The sequence below is a fragment of the Panulirus ornatus genome, chromosome 18 (genome assembly GCF_036320965.1).
Source record: "Panulirus ornatus isolate Po-2019 chromosome 18, ASM3632096v1, whole genome shotgun sequence".
NCBI lineage: Eukaryota > Metazoa > Arthropoda > Malacostraca > Decapoda > Palinuridae > Panulirus > Panulirus ornatus.
Window position 1 is genome coordinate 4,964,168 of NC_092241.1, and position 17,474 is coordinate 4,981,641.

Sequence of the window (17,474 nt, forward strand, 5' to 3'; positions counted from 1 at the left end):
CTAAGTACCCCTTCCGTAAGCAAATTAAAGAACCATGGTGACATCACTCAACCCTGCCTTAGAACGCCTTCACCTGGAACCAGTCACTCTCCTCTCTTCCTTCTCGTACACATGTCTTACACCCATGATAAAAAACTTCTATTAACCCTATCATATGCCTTAGATCCATAAATGCCAGATACAGATCCATCTGTTTTACTAAGTATTTCTCACATACATTCTTCAAAGTAAACACCTGATCCACACATCCTCTACCACTTCTGAAACCACATAGCTCCTCCCCAGTCTGATGTTCTGTACATGTCTTCATCCTCTCAATCAGTACCCTCCCATAAAATTTTCCAGTTATACTGAACAATCAAATAACTCTGTAGTTTGAACACTCACCTTTATTACCTTTGTCTTTGCACAATGGCATTATACATGCATTCCGCCAATCCTCAGGCACTTCACCATGATCCGTACCATCCACTTCCGCTGATTTGCCGGATTTCATCTTCCACAAGGCTTTCAACGCCTCGGCTTTCTTCACCAAACCACTCTCCATGACTCTCACTTCGCACACTACCCCTATCAAAACACCCTGCATCTGCCACTCTATCATCAAACATATTCTATACTCCTTTAAAATACTTTCCCCATCTCCTCACACCATCACTAACTTTATCACTTCCCACCTTGCTCCCTTCACTGATGTTACTTTTTCCTTTGTCTATCGCACATTATTTACATCCTTCCAAAATATCTTTTTATTCTCCCTAGAGCTTAAAGACACCTTCTCACCCCAACTCTTATTTGCCCTCTTTTGTAACTCTTACACCTTCATCTTAACTTCTTGCCGCTTTCTCTTGTACATTTCCCAGTCATTTGCACTCATTCATTGTAAGTACCGTGAAAGCCCTCTCTTTTCTCTTTTACTAACAACTTTACTTCTTCTTTCACCACTCACTACCCTTTTTAGTCTGCCCACCTCCCACCTTTCTCATACCACATGCATCTCTTGCACATGCCATCACTGCTTCCCTAAATGCATCCCATTCCTCACCCACTCCCCTCACTTTACTTGCTCTCACCTTTTTTGCCATTTTACACTCCATCTTTCCTGGTATTTCTTCACACAAGTCTCCTTTCCAAGCTTTTTTACTTTCACCACTGTCTTCTCCCAAATATTCTCACCTATTTTTCGAAAACCTCTACAAATCTTCACCTTCGCCTCTATGAGATAGTGATCAGATATCCCACCAGCTGCTCCTCTTAGCACATTTACATCCAAAAGTCTCTTTTACACGCCTATCTATTAATAATTAATCTGATAATGCCCTTTGACTATGTCTCCTATTCACATACGTATACTTGTGTATCTCTCTCTTTTTAAACCAGGTATTCCCAGTCGCCTGTCTTTTTTGCAGCATACAAGTCCACAATCTCTTCACCATTTCCATTCATAACACTGAATACCCCATTGGCGCCAACTATTCCGTCAACTGCCACACTTCTCTTTTTTGCATTCAAATCAATCATCACTAATACCCGGTCTTGTACACCAAAATTGCTGACACACTCACTCACCTGCTCCCAAAACATTTGCCTCTCATGATATCTCTTCATGACCGTGTGCATAAGCACCAAATCACCCATCTCTCGCCCTCCTCTTTCAGTTTTACCCACATCAATCTATGAATTACTTTCACTATCACACACTCCCACAACTCCTGCTTTAGGAGTAGTGCTACTCCTTCCTTAGCTCTTGTCCTCTCATCAATCCCTGACGTTACTCCCAAGACTTTTCCAAGCCATTCTTCCCCTTTACCCTTGAGCTTCGTTTGACTCAGAGCCAAAACATCCACGGTGTTTAAAGCTTGTCGGGCAATTTTAAAGGATATATGTGTTGCTATTGTTTTGACTGTTGGAGTGGAACAGGGTTTGTGAGCATGGGTGTGAAGTAGGGATTAGTTTTTATTAGGGGTTAGTGGTTATTTAGGGAGTATTTGGATGGGCAGGGTCTGATGGCGTCGCAAAGAGGTGAGTGCCTTGTGGAGGGGCAGAGTGTTTGTGGTTGCTAGGCAGCCAGTAATCGTTCTGATTGCTCTGTTTCGTGTAGTTTAGAGCTTTTTTTCATATTTGCCTTTGACATAATGGATGGTCAGGCAAGTTAGGTTAAGTGTAAAGTGGAGCAGATGCATTGTTGGTAGAGGATTACTAAAAATATTCTTTCTGTCCATATCCTGTGCCAGTTAGTGTTTTAAGGGTATATAGTTTATGTGTTGCTTATCTGCTTATGGTATTGATGTGGGAAGTGAACGTCATGTGTGTGTCATGTGTGATGCCCAGAATGATTGGCGTTGAGTGGAAGCAATTGGCCATTCAAGTTAACTGGAGACGTGCAAGTTGGGTTTGCGTCTGTTTGGGGGCTCAAGAGGGTGACTGAAGACTCATGGAGATGCAGCAGTTATATTTCGGGTGAGCTACCGTTCCATTTATAGCTTTTTTTTTCTTTATATATATATATATATATATATATATATATATATATATATATATATATATATATATATATATATATATATATATAATCCCTGGGGATAGGGGAGAAAGAATACCTCCCACTTATTCCCTGCGTGTCGTCGTAAAAGGCGATTAAAAGGGGAGGGTGCGGTATGAGGGCGCTGTGATGTGATTGTAAAGTTGACGGCATACGAGAAGACCTCCATACTGTGATCTGTAGGAGGTAATAGGAAGCCATGTAGGAAAAAATTGAATTAGGTTGGAAAAAGAACTGCTTAATGGGGAACCTCACTTTATAGTTTAAGGAAGTTAAGGTTTTTTTAGTTGAATCTACTCAGAGTGACCCTGGCGTGGCCGCCGGCTATGAAGTTGGCCAACCACTTTTTGTTACTGCCGTGAAGGATGGTGTCGAGTACATTTTTGTTTGAGGATGTGTCTTGGGGACAGTTTCAAAGGCTTTGCTGACGTCCATTGCCACTAATACTGTGCGGCAAGGGCGTTTGTGGTTGGTTGAAGCCATTTAGGACATAGTAGTGGAGTGACTGGGTCTAAGGCCATGCTTTGTGGGTGAGAGTCTGATAGATCATTTGATTCTGCTGTGGAACTTGGGTACTGAAGACCGGAGTGATACAGAACGGTAGGAGGAAGGGGAGCTGTGTAATTCAGGAGGGTTTTTGGGCTGGTGCTGTATTGGCGAGTTTCCAGATGTTAAGGATCTTGTTGTGCAGCCAGTTGTGGTTAAAGATAACTGGAAGTGCTTGTATTGCGAATGGGCCAATTTTATTTTATGTGAAAACTCGATGTATAGTCAGGGCCTGTTGCAGGAGAACTCTCTGTGGTTTTATTTGCATTGCTTACGTTAGTGGGAGTGAAGAGTGGATAAGCCATTTTTCTGGATGGATTTTGTGTGGGGCTTTGAGCAGTGTTTCATGAGTATGTTTGTGTGTTCTCTGGGAGAAGGGACATCACTGGACTGGGTCAGAAATACTTCGTGTGCTGGTGGGTCTGTGTTGGTGCGGGAGGTGTGGGTCGTTGGCTGTTTCCTTCGCCTTAAGGTTTATCCACTGCCAGCGTCATTCAGGCCGCCGAAGTCATTTTGGGACCACCGATCGAACTTGAATCACTCACCATCTTCATATGTTCTTAAGGAAATCTGAGACCATGCACACTCTCACTGAATGTATAGCCTTTAAGGTATATTTATATATATAATGTCTTTTTTTCTTTCATACTATTCGCCATTTCCCGCGATAGCGAGGTAGCGTTAAGAACAAAGGACTGGGCCTTTAAGGGAAGATCTTCACCTGGCCTCCTTCTCTGTTCCTCCGTTTGGAAAATTGAAAAAAAAAAAAACGAGAGGGGAGGATTTCCAGCCACCCTCTCCCTTCTCTTTTAGTCGCCTTCTACGACACGCAGGGAATACGTGGGAAGCATTCTTTCTCCCCTATCCCCAGGGATATATATATATATATATATATATATATATATATATATATATATATATATATATATATATATATATATATATGTATAATGGTTTTGCATGTTTATTCGTTCATTTACTCATAATTTTGGGCAGTTCATTCTACTAACGGCGGAAATAATAAGAAACAGTCTGGTTTGGGCCAGTACATTATACTCCTTAAGCAGTGATAGACATCACCAGCTCCTGAAGCAGTGATAAACTTCACCAGCTCTTGAAGCAGTGATAGACACCACCAGCTTCTGAAGTAGTGCCAGACTTCACCAGCTTCTGAAGCAGCTAGACTTCACCTGCTCCCGAAGCAGTGGTAGACTTCACCAGTTCCTGAAGCAGTGATAGACTTCATCAGCTCCTTTAGCAGTAATGGACTTCACCAGCTTCTGAAGCAGCAATAGGCATCACCAGCTCCTGAAGTAGTGATACACATCACTAGCTCTTGTAGCAGTGATAGACTTCACCTGTTCCTGAAGAAGTGACAGACTTCACTAGCTCCTGAAGCAGTGATAGACTTCACCAGCTCCTGAAGAAGTGAGAGACTTCACCAGCTTCTGAAGGAGCGATAGACATCACCAGCTCCTGAAGCAGTGATAGATATCACCAGCACCTGACGCAGTGATGTGCTTTACCAACTCCTGAAGGATTGATTGACTTTACCAGCTCCTGACGCAGCGATAGACTTCACCAGCTCCTGAAGCAGTGATAGATATCACCAGCTCCTGACGCAGCGATAGACTTCACCAGCTCCTGAAGCAGTGATAGATATCACCAGCTCCTGACGCAGCGATAGACTTCATCTCCTGACGCAGAGCAAACAGGGAGTCATCATGACCCGGCATATTGTCCCACTCTCGAGGCTGTTACCTGTGTATTGTCACAACAGCATTCTTTTCGTTACACGATTAACGAAAGATTTTGTTACGCTCTCTTGCATTGCTAGAGTCATCATCATGACTCGGTATATTATTAGCCTGGGAACATGAGGGACGTGTTGCTCTGTTTCATCTTGTTAGTACTCATAAGGTGCATATGAGTGTAAGAGGGTGTTTTGAGTAAGGTAAGCAAAATGGGTTGTTTTAAACCAGTGGTAAATGGGAAGCGATATGATTTAATGGTAGAGAGATGTCATTATCCACTGGTGAAAGGTCAAGATGATCCAGTGGCAGTGGGGTTGTGATCAAGCATTAATGACAGGGCAGAATGATTGAGTGTTATCTGTCAGTGATAACAGGTTAAGATGACTGATTGGTAGTGATCATGTATGATGATTTTCCGGGAATCGAGAAATTATTGCAATTCAGTGGTAATGAAAATTATTCATTGGGAATATGAGGTACTTATAATTCAGTAGATGGAGAAAAACTGGAGGAAGTGAAGTGTTTTAGATATCTGGGAGTGGATCTGTCAGCGGATGGAACCATGGAAGCGGAAGTGGATCATAGGGTGGGGGAGGGGGCGAAAATTCTGGGGGCCTTGAAGAATGTGTGGAAGTCGAGAACATTATCTCGGAAAGCAAAAATGGGTATGTTTGAAGGAATAGTGGTTCCAACAATGTTGTATGGTTGCGAGGCGTGGGCTATGGATAGAGCTGTGCGCAGGAGGATGGATGTGCTGGAAATGAGATGTTTGAGGACAATGTGTGGTGTGAGGTGGTTTGATCGAGTGAGTAACGTAAGGGTAAGAGAGATGTGTGGAAATAAAAAGAGCGTGGTTGAGAGAGCAGAAGAGGGTGTTTGAAGTGGTTTGGGCACATGGAGAGAATGAGTGAGGAAAGATTGACCAAGAGGATATATGTGTCGGAGGTGGAGGGAACGAGGAGAAGAGGGAGACCAAATTGGAGGTGGAAAGATGGAGTGAAAAAGATTTTGTGTGATCGGGGCCTGAACATGCAGGAGGGTGAAAGGAGGGCAAGGAATAGAGTGAATTGGAGCGATGTGGTATACCGGGGTTGACGTGCTGTCAGTGGATTGAATCAGGGCATGTGAAGCGTCTGGGGTAGACCATGGAAAGCTGTGTAGGTATGTATATTTGCGTGTGTGGACGTATGTATATACATGTGTATGGGGGGGGGGGGGGTTGGGCCATTTCTTTCGTCTGTTTCCTTGCGCTACCTCGCAAACGCGGGAGACAGCGACAAAGTATAATAAAATAAAAATATAAATAAATATGAGGTATTTATGAATCAGTAGATATATGAGGTACTTATGATTCAGTAGATATATGAGGTACTTATGATTCATTAGATATATGAGGTACTTATTATTCGGTAGATATATGAGGTACTTATGATTCAGTAGATATATGAGGTACTTATGATTCTCTAGATATATGAGGTATTTATGATTCAGTAGATATATGAGGTACTTATGATTCAATAGATATATGAGGTGCTTATTATTCAGTAGATATATGAGGTACTTATTATTCAGTAGATATATGAGGTACGTATGATTCAATAGATATATGAGATGCTTATTATTCAGTAGATATATGAGGTACTTGTTATTCAGTAGATATATGAGGTACTTATGATTCGTTAGATATATGAGGTACTTATGATTCACTAGATATATGAAGTACATATGAGTCAGTAGATGTATGAGGTACTTACGATTCATTAGATATTTGAGATTTTTATGATTCAGGTTGGCAAACTATATTACAGCAACGATATTTTCGCTGAAAATGATAATTAAAAATTATGGTGATTCACTTGCGATAAGGAGATTTATACCATTAGTGGTAATAAAATGGTAGAACATTTCTAATCAAAAGCAATAGGGTACTTTTATGATTCATTGGTTTTAAGTTATTATTTTGTTACAGTGGTAATTCATATTTATGATTCACTTGCTCAAGGAAGGTGTTTGAATCAGTGGCAAGATGATGATGTTCTGATCCAGTGGTAATTCAGTTATGGTTCACAAGCTTTAGAGTTATATGATTTACTGGTAATAAGAAAGTATCATGAACCAGCGGTAATAAGATTATCATAAATGTGTGGAAATACGCTTTTTATTGTTTGATAGTATTTAAATGTAATGATTCGCTGGCGATAAGTTATTATGATTCAATGAGAATATAAAGTTATCATGACGCAGTGGGATGAGGCATGAATGCAATTCATTGATAAATAAGAATTTTTCGTGATTAAGGAAGTTCAAATGATTCATTATGACTTTTGGTACCCTGATTATAAAAGGCTATTGTGATTCATTGATGATATGAAGTGATCCTGATTTAGTTTTAATGAGAAGTGATCATGATTCAGTGGCAGTAACACGTAATAATGATTCAGAGTCAGTAAGAAGTGATCATAATTCAGTGGAAATAAAGACCTCTTATGACCAAAAATAATTAACTGTGATTCATTGAGCCACCCCGGAAACCAGTTATATATATATATATATATATATATATATATATATATATATATATATATATATATATATATTAAAGTACCCTAGATCTTTCATTGATAAATCCCTTAAGTTAGCAAAGAAATCATTTTATAAGTTGAACCCAAACCTCCCATTGACACCAAGAGTCATTTTGTTATCCCTATTGATAATGATTATACTTTACTTCCCACGTTGCTTAAATCCTTTAGTATGAATGTTGCCTTCAGCAACGATAATGCTATAAAGAATACCTTAATCGGGAACTCACAAGAAAATTCTGGATGCATCTATAAAGTGCTATGTCGAATTTGTGATAAGTTTTATGTTGGGCAGACTGGTGATGATCTTTCTGTTAGACTTAAGCAACATGAATTTTCTGTTTGACTTAAGCAACATGAATATTGTGTAAGAACAGGATAAGAATCAAATGCTTTGTTTAATCACGTTAAAAACTGTGATCATTGTATTGATTGGAGTAAAGCCATCTCAGTTATTAACTCTAACTCCACTACCACGAGAAATATCATTGTTATTAGATACACAAAGAATTATAACCTTAATATCAGTAAAAGTCTATACAAATTGGACAGCTTTATTGTTGATAAAATTTGTTAACAATTCCCCTTCTTGTCACAAAATAAGTGTATGATACGCTCGTTGTCTGTCTTGGACAGTCATTTATTTACCAAATGGCGTCCTAGGTACGTCTCTACGTTGTATATCAACTGACTTATATTTCTTTTTTGTATCTCCCCTGATGATGTGATTATTACACGAAAGTGACCTTGGGAACTTACCGTGTTTCATTTCTCTGGGGATTCCCTGGGGATAGGGGAGAAAGAATACTTCCCACGTATTCCCTGCGTGTCGTCGAAGGCGACTAAAAGGGGAGGGAGCGTGGGGCTGTAAATCCTCCCCTCTCGTTTTTTTTTTAATTTCCCAAAAGAACGAACAGAGAAGGGGGCCAGGTGAGGATATTCCCTCAAAGGCTCAGCCCTCTGTTCTTAACGCTACCTCGCTAACGCAGGAAATGGCGAATAGTTTGAAAGAAAAAAGAATGTATATATATATATATATATATATATATATAATATAATGTTTGTGTGTCTGTAATACCGAACTCCGCCTGCTTGAGGTTACAGTGTCAATCCATTGACAGCACTTCGACCCCGGTATACCACATCGTTCCAATCTTTATTCCTTGCACGCCTTTCACCCTCCTGCATGTTCAGGCCCCGATCGCTCAAAATCTTTTTCACTCCATCCTTCCACCTCCAATTTGGTCTCCCATTCTCCTCGTTTCCTCCCCCTCTGACACATATATCCTCTTTGTCAATCTTTCCTCACATATTCTCTCCACGTGACCAAACCATTTCAAAATACCCTCTTCTGCTCTCTCAACCACACTCTTTTTATTACCACACATCTCTTTAACCCTTTCATTACTTACTCGATCAAACCACTCTACACCACATATTGCCCTCAAACATCTCATTTCCAGCACATACACCCTCCTCCGGACAACTCTATTATAGCACAGGCCTCACAACCATATAGCATTGTTGGAACCACTATTCCTTCAGTCATACCCATTTTTGCTTTCCGAGATAATGTTAACGCCCTCCACACATTCTTCAACGCTCCCAGAACTTTCGCCCCCCTCCCCCACCCTGTGACTCACTTCTGCTTCCATGGTTCCATCCACTGCCAAATCCACTCCCAGATATCTAAAACACCTCACTTCCTCCAGTTTTTCTTCATTCAAATTTACCTTCCAATTGACTTGTCCCTTAACCCAACTGTACCTAATACCCTTGCTCTTATTCACATTTACTCTCAGCTTTCTTCTTCCACACACTTTACCAAACTCAGTCACCAGCTTCTGCAGTTTATCACCCGAATCATTTACCAGCGCTGTATCATCAGCGAACAACAACTGACTCACTTCCCAAGCCCTCTCATCCACAAGAAATTGCATACTTGCCCCTCTCTCCAAAACTCTTTCATTCACCTTCCTAACAACCCCATCCATAAACAAATTAAACAACCATGGAGACATTACACACCCCTGCCGCAAACCGACATTCACTGAGAACCAATCACTTTCCTCTCTTTCTATTCGTACACATGCCTTACATCCTCGATATAAACGTTTCACTGCTTTTTGCAACTTGCCTCCCACACCATATATTCTTAATACCTTCCACAGAGTATCTCTGTCAATTCTTATCATATGCCTTCTCCAGATCCATAAATGCTACATACAAATCCATTTGCTTTTCTAAGTATTTCTCACATACATTCTTCAAAGCAAACACCTGATCCACACATCCTCTACCACTTCTGAAACCACACTGCTCTTCCCCAATCTGATGCTCTATACATGCTTTCACCCTCTCAATCGATACCCTCCCATATGATTTCCCAGGAATGCTTAACAAACTTATACTTCTCTAATTTGAGCACTCACTTTTATCCCCTTTGCCTTTGTACAATGGCACTATGCATGCAATCCGCCAATCCCCAGGCACCTCACCATGAGTTATACATACCTTGAATATCCTTACCAACCAGTCAACAACACAGTCACCCCCTTTTTTAATAAATTCCACTGCAATACCATCCAACCCGCCGCCTTGCCGGCTTTCATCTTCCGCAAAGCTTGTACTACCTCTTCTCTGTTTACCAAATCATTCTCCCTAACCCTCTCATTTTGCATACCACCAAGACCAAAACACCCTATATCTGCCACTCTATCATCTAACACATTTAACAAACCTTCAAGATGCTCACTCTATCTCCTTTTCACATCACCACTACTTGGTATTACCTCCTCATTAACCCCCTATACCGATGTTCCCATTTTTCTCTTGTCTTACGCACTTAATTTACCTCCTTCCTAAACATCTTTTTATTCTCCCTAAAATTTCATGATACTCTCTCACCCCATCAATGCTTCCCTAAATACATCCCATTCCTTCCCCACTCCCCTTACGTCATTAGTTCTCACCTTTTTCCATTCTGCGCTCGGTCTCTCATGGTACTTCCTCACACAAGTTTCCTTCCCAAGCTCACTTACTCTAACCACTCTCTTCACCCCAACATTCTCTCTTCTTTTCTGAAAACCTCTACAAATCTTCACCTTCGCCTCCACAAGATAATGATCAGAAATCCCCCCAGTTGTACCTCTTAGCACACTAACGTCCAAAAGTCTCTTTCGCGCGCCTATCAATTAACACGTAATCCAATAGCCCTCTCTGGCCATCTCTCCTACTTACATACGTACACTTATGTATAATCTCTTTTTAAACCAGGTATTCCCAGTCATCAGTCCTTTTTCAGCACAGAAATCTACAAGTTCTCTCTTCACCATTTCCATTTACAACACTGAACACCCCATGTACACCATTTATTCCCTCAGCTGATTTGCATTCAAATCACCCATCATTATAAGAAACTTACTCAGCTGCTCCCAAAACACTTGCTTCTCATGATCTTTCTTCTCATGCCCAGGTGCATAGGCACCAATAATCACCCATCTCTCTCCATCCACTTTCAGTTTTACCCATATCAATCTAGGGTTTACTTTCTTACACTCTATCACATACTCCCACCACTCTTATTCAGGAGTAGTGCTCCTCCATTCCTTGCTCTTGTCCTCTCAGCAACCCTTGACTTTACTTCCAAGAGATTCACAAGCCACTCATTCCCTTTACCCTTGAGCTTCGTTTCACTCAGAATCAAAACATCCAGGGTCCTTTCCTCAAAAATGCTGCCTATCTCTCCTTTTTTCCCCATCGTGGTTACATCCACACACATTTAGACACCCCGATCTGAGCCTTCGAGGAGAGAGAGAGAGAGAGAGAGAGAGAGAGAGAGAGAGAGAGAGAGAGAGAGAGAGAGAGAGAGAGAGAGAGTGGGGCTGTCTTGTTCACAGTGCTTTACTTAAGTAGGATTTAAACCCTTTGGTGTGCAGTGGACGTTGCGGACGAACGTACACAAGGACGGACGTCCAATTGTTTGCGTTAGCCTTGGCTAACTCGGAATAATAATAATAATGATAATAAAAAAAAAAAAAAAAAAAAATAATAATAATAATAATAATAATAATAATAATAATGATGATAATAATGATAATAATAATAACAATAATAATAATAATAATAATAATAATAATGATGATAATAAGAACGATAACAGTAATAATGATACATAAAAAGTAAGATGCGACTATACTTACGTATGTATGGGTCCTTGTTGCCTGGGTAACTACACTTTGTCATAATGTATGGAAACTTCCAAGCCAAGACCTCTCTCCACCTCATGTGCTGACACACACACACACACACACACACACACACACACACACACACACACACACACACACACACACACACACACACACACACACACACACACACTAGTGTAAAACTCTCTCCCGTAATACACACACACACACACACACACACACACACACACACACACACACACACACACACACACACTCGGGGTGATACTAGTGTAAAACTCTCTCCCCATAATACACACACACACACACACACACACACACACACACACACACACACACACACACACACACACACACACACACACACACTCGGGGCGACACAAGTGTAAAAGCTCTCTCCCCGTAATTCACACACACACACACACACACACACACACACACACACACACACACACACACACACACACCGGAAGACCGTAATTTCGCAAATCTATTTGCAGTTCGTTCTCAGGCTATCTATTTTAGTGGAGAAATGCGAGCCACTTAAGAATTGGAAACGTTACGGCTTAAATTAACGTGCTCTCGGCGTAAAACTTAAAACTAAACTTGCGTAAAACGGAACGAAAATGAAACCCGACAACGCAGTGCAGCGAGACAAAACAAAGAGTAAGAGAAATATCTCTGACCCACATCGTTCTGATGCGCAATGCTTACCTTCATCAGTGATTTGAGTTCATGTCTAATAACATAAGTGTGAGTAGCTCGAGGCGTCGTATATATATATATATATATATATATATATATATATATATATATATATATATATATATATATATATATATATATATATATGTATATATATATATATATATATATATATATATATATATATATATATATATATATATATATATATATATACATTTTTATTATAATTTTGCTTTGTCGCTGTCTCCCGCGTTTGCGAGGTAGCGCAAGGAAACAGACGAAAGAAATGGCGCAACCCACCCCCATACACATGTATATACATACACGTCAACACACGTAAATATACATGACTGTATTGTTGACTGGTTACCGGTGAGGTTATTTAATGTATGTGTGACTCATGGTGAGATGCCTGAGGATTGGCGGAATGTTTGCATAATGCCACTGTACAAAGGCAAAGGGAATAAAAGTGCTCAAATTACAGAGGTATAAGTTTGTTGAGTATTCCTGGGAAATTATATGGGAGGGTATTGAATGAGAGGGTGAAGGAATGTACAGAGCATCAGATTAGGGAAGAGCAATGTGGTGGTTTCAGAAGAGGTAGAGGATGTGTGGATCAGGTGTTTGCTTTGAAGAATGTATGTTAGAAATACTTGGAAAAGCAAATGGATTGTATGTAGCTTTTATGGATCTGGAGAAGGCATACGATAGAGTTGAAAGAGATGTTCTGTGGAATGTATTAAGAATATATGGTGTGGGAGGAAAGTTGTTAGAAGCAGTAAACAGTTTTTAGCAAGGATGTAAGGCATGTGTACGTGTAGGAAGAGAGGAAAGTGATTGGTTCTCAGTGAATCTTGGTTTGCGGCAGGGGTGTGTGATGTCTCCATGCCTGTTTAATTTGTTTATGGATGGGGTTGTTAGGGAGGTGAATGTAAGAGTTCTGGAAAGAGGGGCAAGTATGCAGTCTGTTGTGGATGAGAGAGCTTGGGAAGTGAGTCACCTGTTTTTCGCTGATGATAGAACGCTGGTGGCTGATTCTTGTGAGAAACTGCAGAAGCTGGTGACTGAGTTTGGTAAAGTGTGTGAAAGAGGAAAGTTGAGAGTAAATGTGAATAAGAGCAAGGTTATTAGGTACAGTAGGGTTGAGGGACAAGTCAATTAGGAGGTAAGTTTGAATGGAGAAAAACTGGAGGAAGTGAAGTGTTTTAGATATCTGGGAGTGGATCTGGCAGCGGATGGAACCATGGAAGCGGAAGCGAATCATAGGGTGGGGGAGGGGGTGAAAGTTCTGGTAGCGTTGAAGAATGTGTGGAAGTCGAAAACATTATCGCGGAAAGCAAAAATGGTTATTATTGAAGGAATAGTGGTTCCAACTATGTTATATGGTTGCGAGGCGTGGGCTATGGATAGAGTTGTGCGGAGGGTGGATGTGCTGGAAATGAGATGTTTGAGGACAATATGTGGTGTGAGGTGGTTTGATCGAGTAAGTAATAATTGGGTAAGAAAGATGTGTGGTAATAAAAAGAGTGTAGTTGAGAGAGCAGAAGAGGGTGTTTTGAAATGGTTTGGTCACATGGAGAGAATGAGTGAGGAAAGATTGACCAAGAGGATATATGTGTCAGAGGTGGAGGGAAGGAGAAGTGGAAGACCATATTGGAGGTGGAAAGATGGAGTGAAAAAGATTTTGAGTGATCGGGGCCTGAACATGCAGGAGGGTGAAAGGCGTGCAAGGAATAGAGTGAATTGGAACGTTGTGGTATACCGGTGCCAACGTGCTGTCAGTGGATTGAACCTGGGCATGTGAAGCGTCTGGGGTAAACCATGGAAAGTTCTGTGGGTCCTGGATGTGGAAAGGGAGCTGTGGTTTCGGTGCATTACTACATGACAGCTAGAGACTGAGTGTGAACGAATGTGGCCTTTGTTGTCTTTTCCTAGCGCTACTTCGCGCACATGCAGGGGAGGGGGTTGTTATTTCATGTGTGGCGGGGTGGCTGTGGGAATGAATAAAGGCAGACAGTATGAATTATGTACATGTGTATATATGTATATGTCTATGTGTGTGTATATATATGTATACGTTGAGATGTATAGGTATCTTTATGTGCGTGTGTGGACGTGTATGTATATACATGTGTATGTTGTTGGGTTGGGCCATTCTTTCGTCTGTTTCATTGTGCTACCTCGCTATGGCGGGAGACAGCGACATAGCCTAGCGGTAGCGTTCCCGCCTGTTACACAGGGGTCCTGGGTTCGATCGTGGCTGTTGGAGGTTTGTATGTTTTTTTATTGTATATGCGACGCACGGCGATGTGCCAGTGACCGATGCGGGATGCAGAGCATTGCGTCGTCTGCCTAAGGGTTTGTTACGAGAGAGAGAGAGAGAGAGAGAGAGAGAGAGAGAGAGAGAGAGAGAGAGAGAGAGAGAGAGAGAGAGAGAGATATTGTCATTGTTATTCTTTGATTGTAAATGAGATTGTGGTAAATGTCCGCTGTGTTTACAACCGAAGGTAAACATGTGATCATGCAATCAGGATTCGTAAAAGGGGGACGAATATTAATTACTGGAGACAAGACTTGTATCCTGATAATCATATACTTATAAGACAGTTATGTAACTGGAAATTGGATTTCGAGCCTGTAATAAAAAAAAAATTATATCCAGTTTTGATAATGTAAAGTTCTTGATATACGGGGTGTCTGGCGAAAGACATTCCATGATGACTGATCATATATATATATATATATATATATATATATATATATATATATATATATATATATATATATTTACTGTACTTTGTCGCTATCTCCCGCGTTAGCGAGGTGGCGCAAGGAAACAGACGAAAGAATGGCCCAACCCACCCACATACACATGTATATACATACACGTCCACACACGCACATATACATACCTATACATCTCAGCATATATATATATATACACACACACACATATGTGCGTAATTCATACTGTCTGCACTTATTCATTTACTCTGTCGCCATTCCGCCACAAATGAAATGACAACCCCATCCCCCTGCATGTGCGCGAGGTAGCGCTAGGGAAAGACAACAATGGCCACATTCGTTCACGCTCAGTCACTAGCTGTCATGTATAATGCACCGAAACCACAGCCCCCACCGTATATATATATATATATATATATATATATATATATATATATATATATATATATATATATATATATATATATATATTTATCCCTGGGGATAGGGGAGTAAGAATACTTCCCACGTATTCCCTGCGTGTCGTAGAAGGCGACTAAAAGGGGAGGGAGCGGGGGGCTGGAAATCCTCCCGTTTTTTTTTTTTTTTTTTTTTTTTTTTTAATTTTCCAAAAGAAGGAACAGAGAATTGGGCCAGGTGAGGGTATTCCCTCAAAGGCCCAGTCCTCTGTTCTTAACGCTACCTCGCTAATGCGGGAAATGGCGAATAGTTTGAAAAAAAAAATAAGAAATATATATATATATATATATATATATATATATATATATATATATATATATATATATATATACGTGTATGTGTGTGTGCGTGCGTGTGTGTGTGTGTGTGTGTGTGTGTGTGTGTGTGTGTGTGTGTGTGTGTGTGGAGTAAATATTCTGAAGGACTGTTGATTGTATTCGATGATAGGATGTGACTTTTTTTGGGATGTTTAAGTATGCGATGTTAGCAACACTTGGAAAGTGGTTTGGTGAAAGAAGAGGTGGAGGAAACCTTGCGTAAGATGAAGTGCGGCAAAGCGGCTAGAGTGCAAGAGCATAGTTAAACGTCTTAAGAAAGAGGGTAATTTCGTTGTTGTTCGCTTAGTTAGAATTTTCACTTTATATTATCTTGTGAGGATTGGTATAATGCCTGTGTAGTGCAAGGGGGACAAAAGTAAGTGTTCGAATTAAAGAACTGTAAGTTTGTTTTTTTTTTTTTTTTTTTTTTTTTTTTTTTTTTTTTTTCCAAAAGAAGGAACAGAGAAGGGGGCCAGGTGAGGATATTCCCTCAAAGGCCCAGTCCTCTGTTCTTAGCGCTACCTCGCTAATGCGGGAAATGGCGAATAGTATGAAAAAAAAAAAAAAAAAAAAAAAGTTTGTTGAGTGTACCTGGTAATTTGTATGGGAGACAGGTGATTGAGAGGGTGGTGGCATGCATAGATCATCAAACTGGGGAGGAGGTATATGGTTTCAGGAGTAGTAGAGGATGTGTGGATCAGGATATTTACTTTGAAGAATGTGTGTGAGAATTACTGAGGAACAGAACGATTTGTATGTAGCATTTATGGATCTAGAGAAAGCATATGATAGAGTTGATAGAGATGATTAGTGGAGGGTGTTACGAAGTTATGGTATTGGAGGAAACCTGCTAGAGGCAGTGATTTTTTTTTCTTTCTTTACGAAGAGAGTTAGGCTGTGTGCGAGTAGGAATAGAGGAAAGTGGTTCCACGGCTCTTAGATCTGTTTATAGATAGGGTGGTGAGGGAGGTAAATGCGGGGATTTTGGAGAGAGAGTCAGGTGCGTAGTCTGTTGGGGGTGGGGGACCTGGAAGGCGAGTCAGTTGCTGTTGCTAATGATACGGCTCTGCTGGTAGATTCGAGCGAGAAACTGTAGGAGCTGGTTTCTGACTCTAGGAAAGAGTAATAGGAGAGAGTTGAGAGTAATTATCGTCACGAACTCAACCGCCCGCAACTACGGGGGTCTCTACCCCTTAAAACATTGAATTAGCCCAGGCTTATGTCCTGAGCTAACTGTTTCGGTTGCTTCACTGGGGCGATGTAGACGCCGCTACCTCTAGGTAAAAGTCGAGAGTGACGTCTCGAAACACCAGACTCAAATTCATGCTTATCACATTTCAATGAATGAATAGGTCAGGATCACAAATACACTTCAAATAATCAACAAAACAATATATTTCAAGTAATAAGAATACAAATAATCCGAACACAAGGTGGATGCTATGGCGGACTAGCCACCGAAACATTTACTCTAATTAGAAATTACATCTGCTCATAAATACTTCTCTGTTTCCTTCTATAGATAATGCATATGCCCTTATTCTTCGATATGACGGTTGATCTAGGACAGATAACGACAACAAGGGTATATACAACCTGATTATATAGAG

At 40.6% G+C, this 17,474-nt stretch overlaps 1 protein-coding gene and 1 long non-coding RNA gene across 4 annotated transcripts in view; one reads left to right on the top strand and one right to left on the bottom strand.

The window, feature by feature from the left end:
* Positions 1 to 17,474, top strand: part of LOC139754962 (uncharacterized) — a 310,481-nt gene that overhangs the window by 211,998 nt on the left and 81,009 nt on the right. The window lies entirely within an intron of this gene.
* The window catches only part of LOC139754960 (uncharacterized), a 179,496-nt gene that overhangs the window by 152,728 nt on the left and 9,294 nt on the right, over positions 1 to 17,474 (bottom strand). The window lies entirely within an intron of this gene.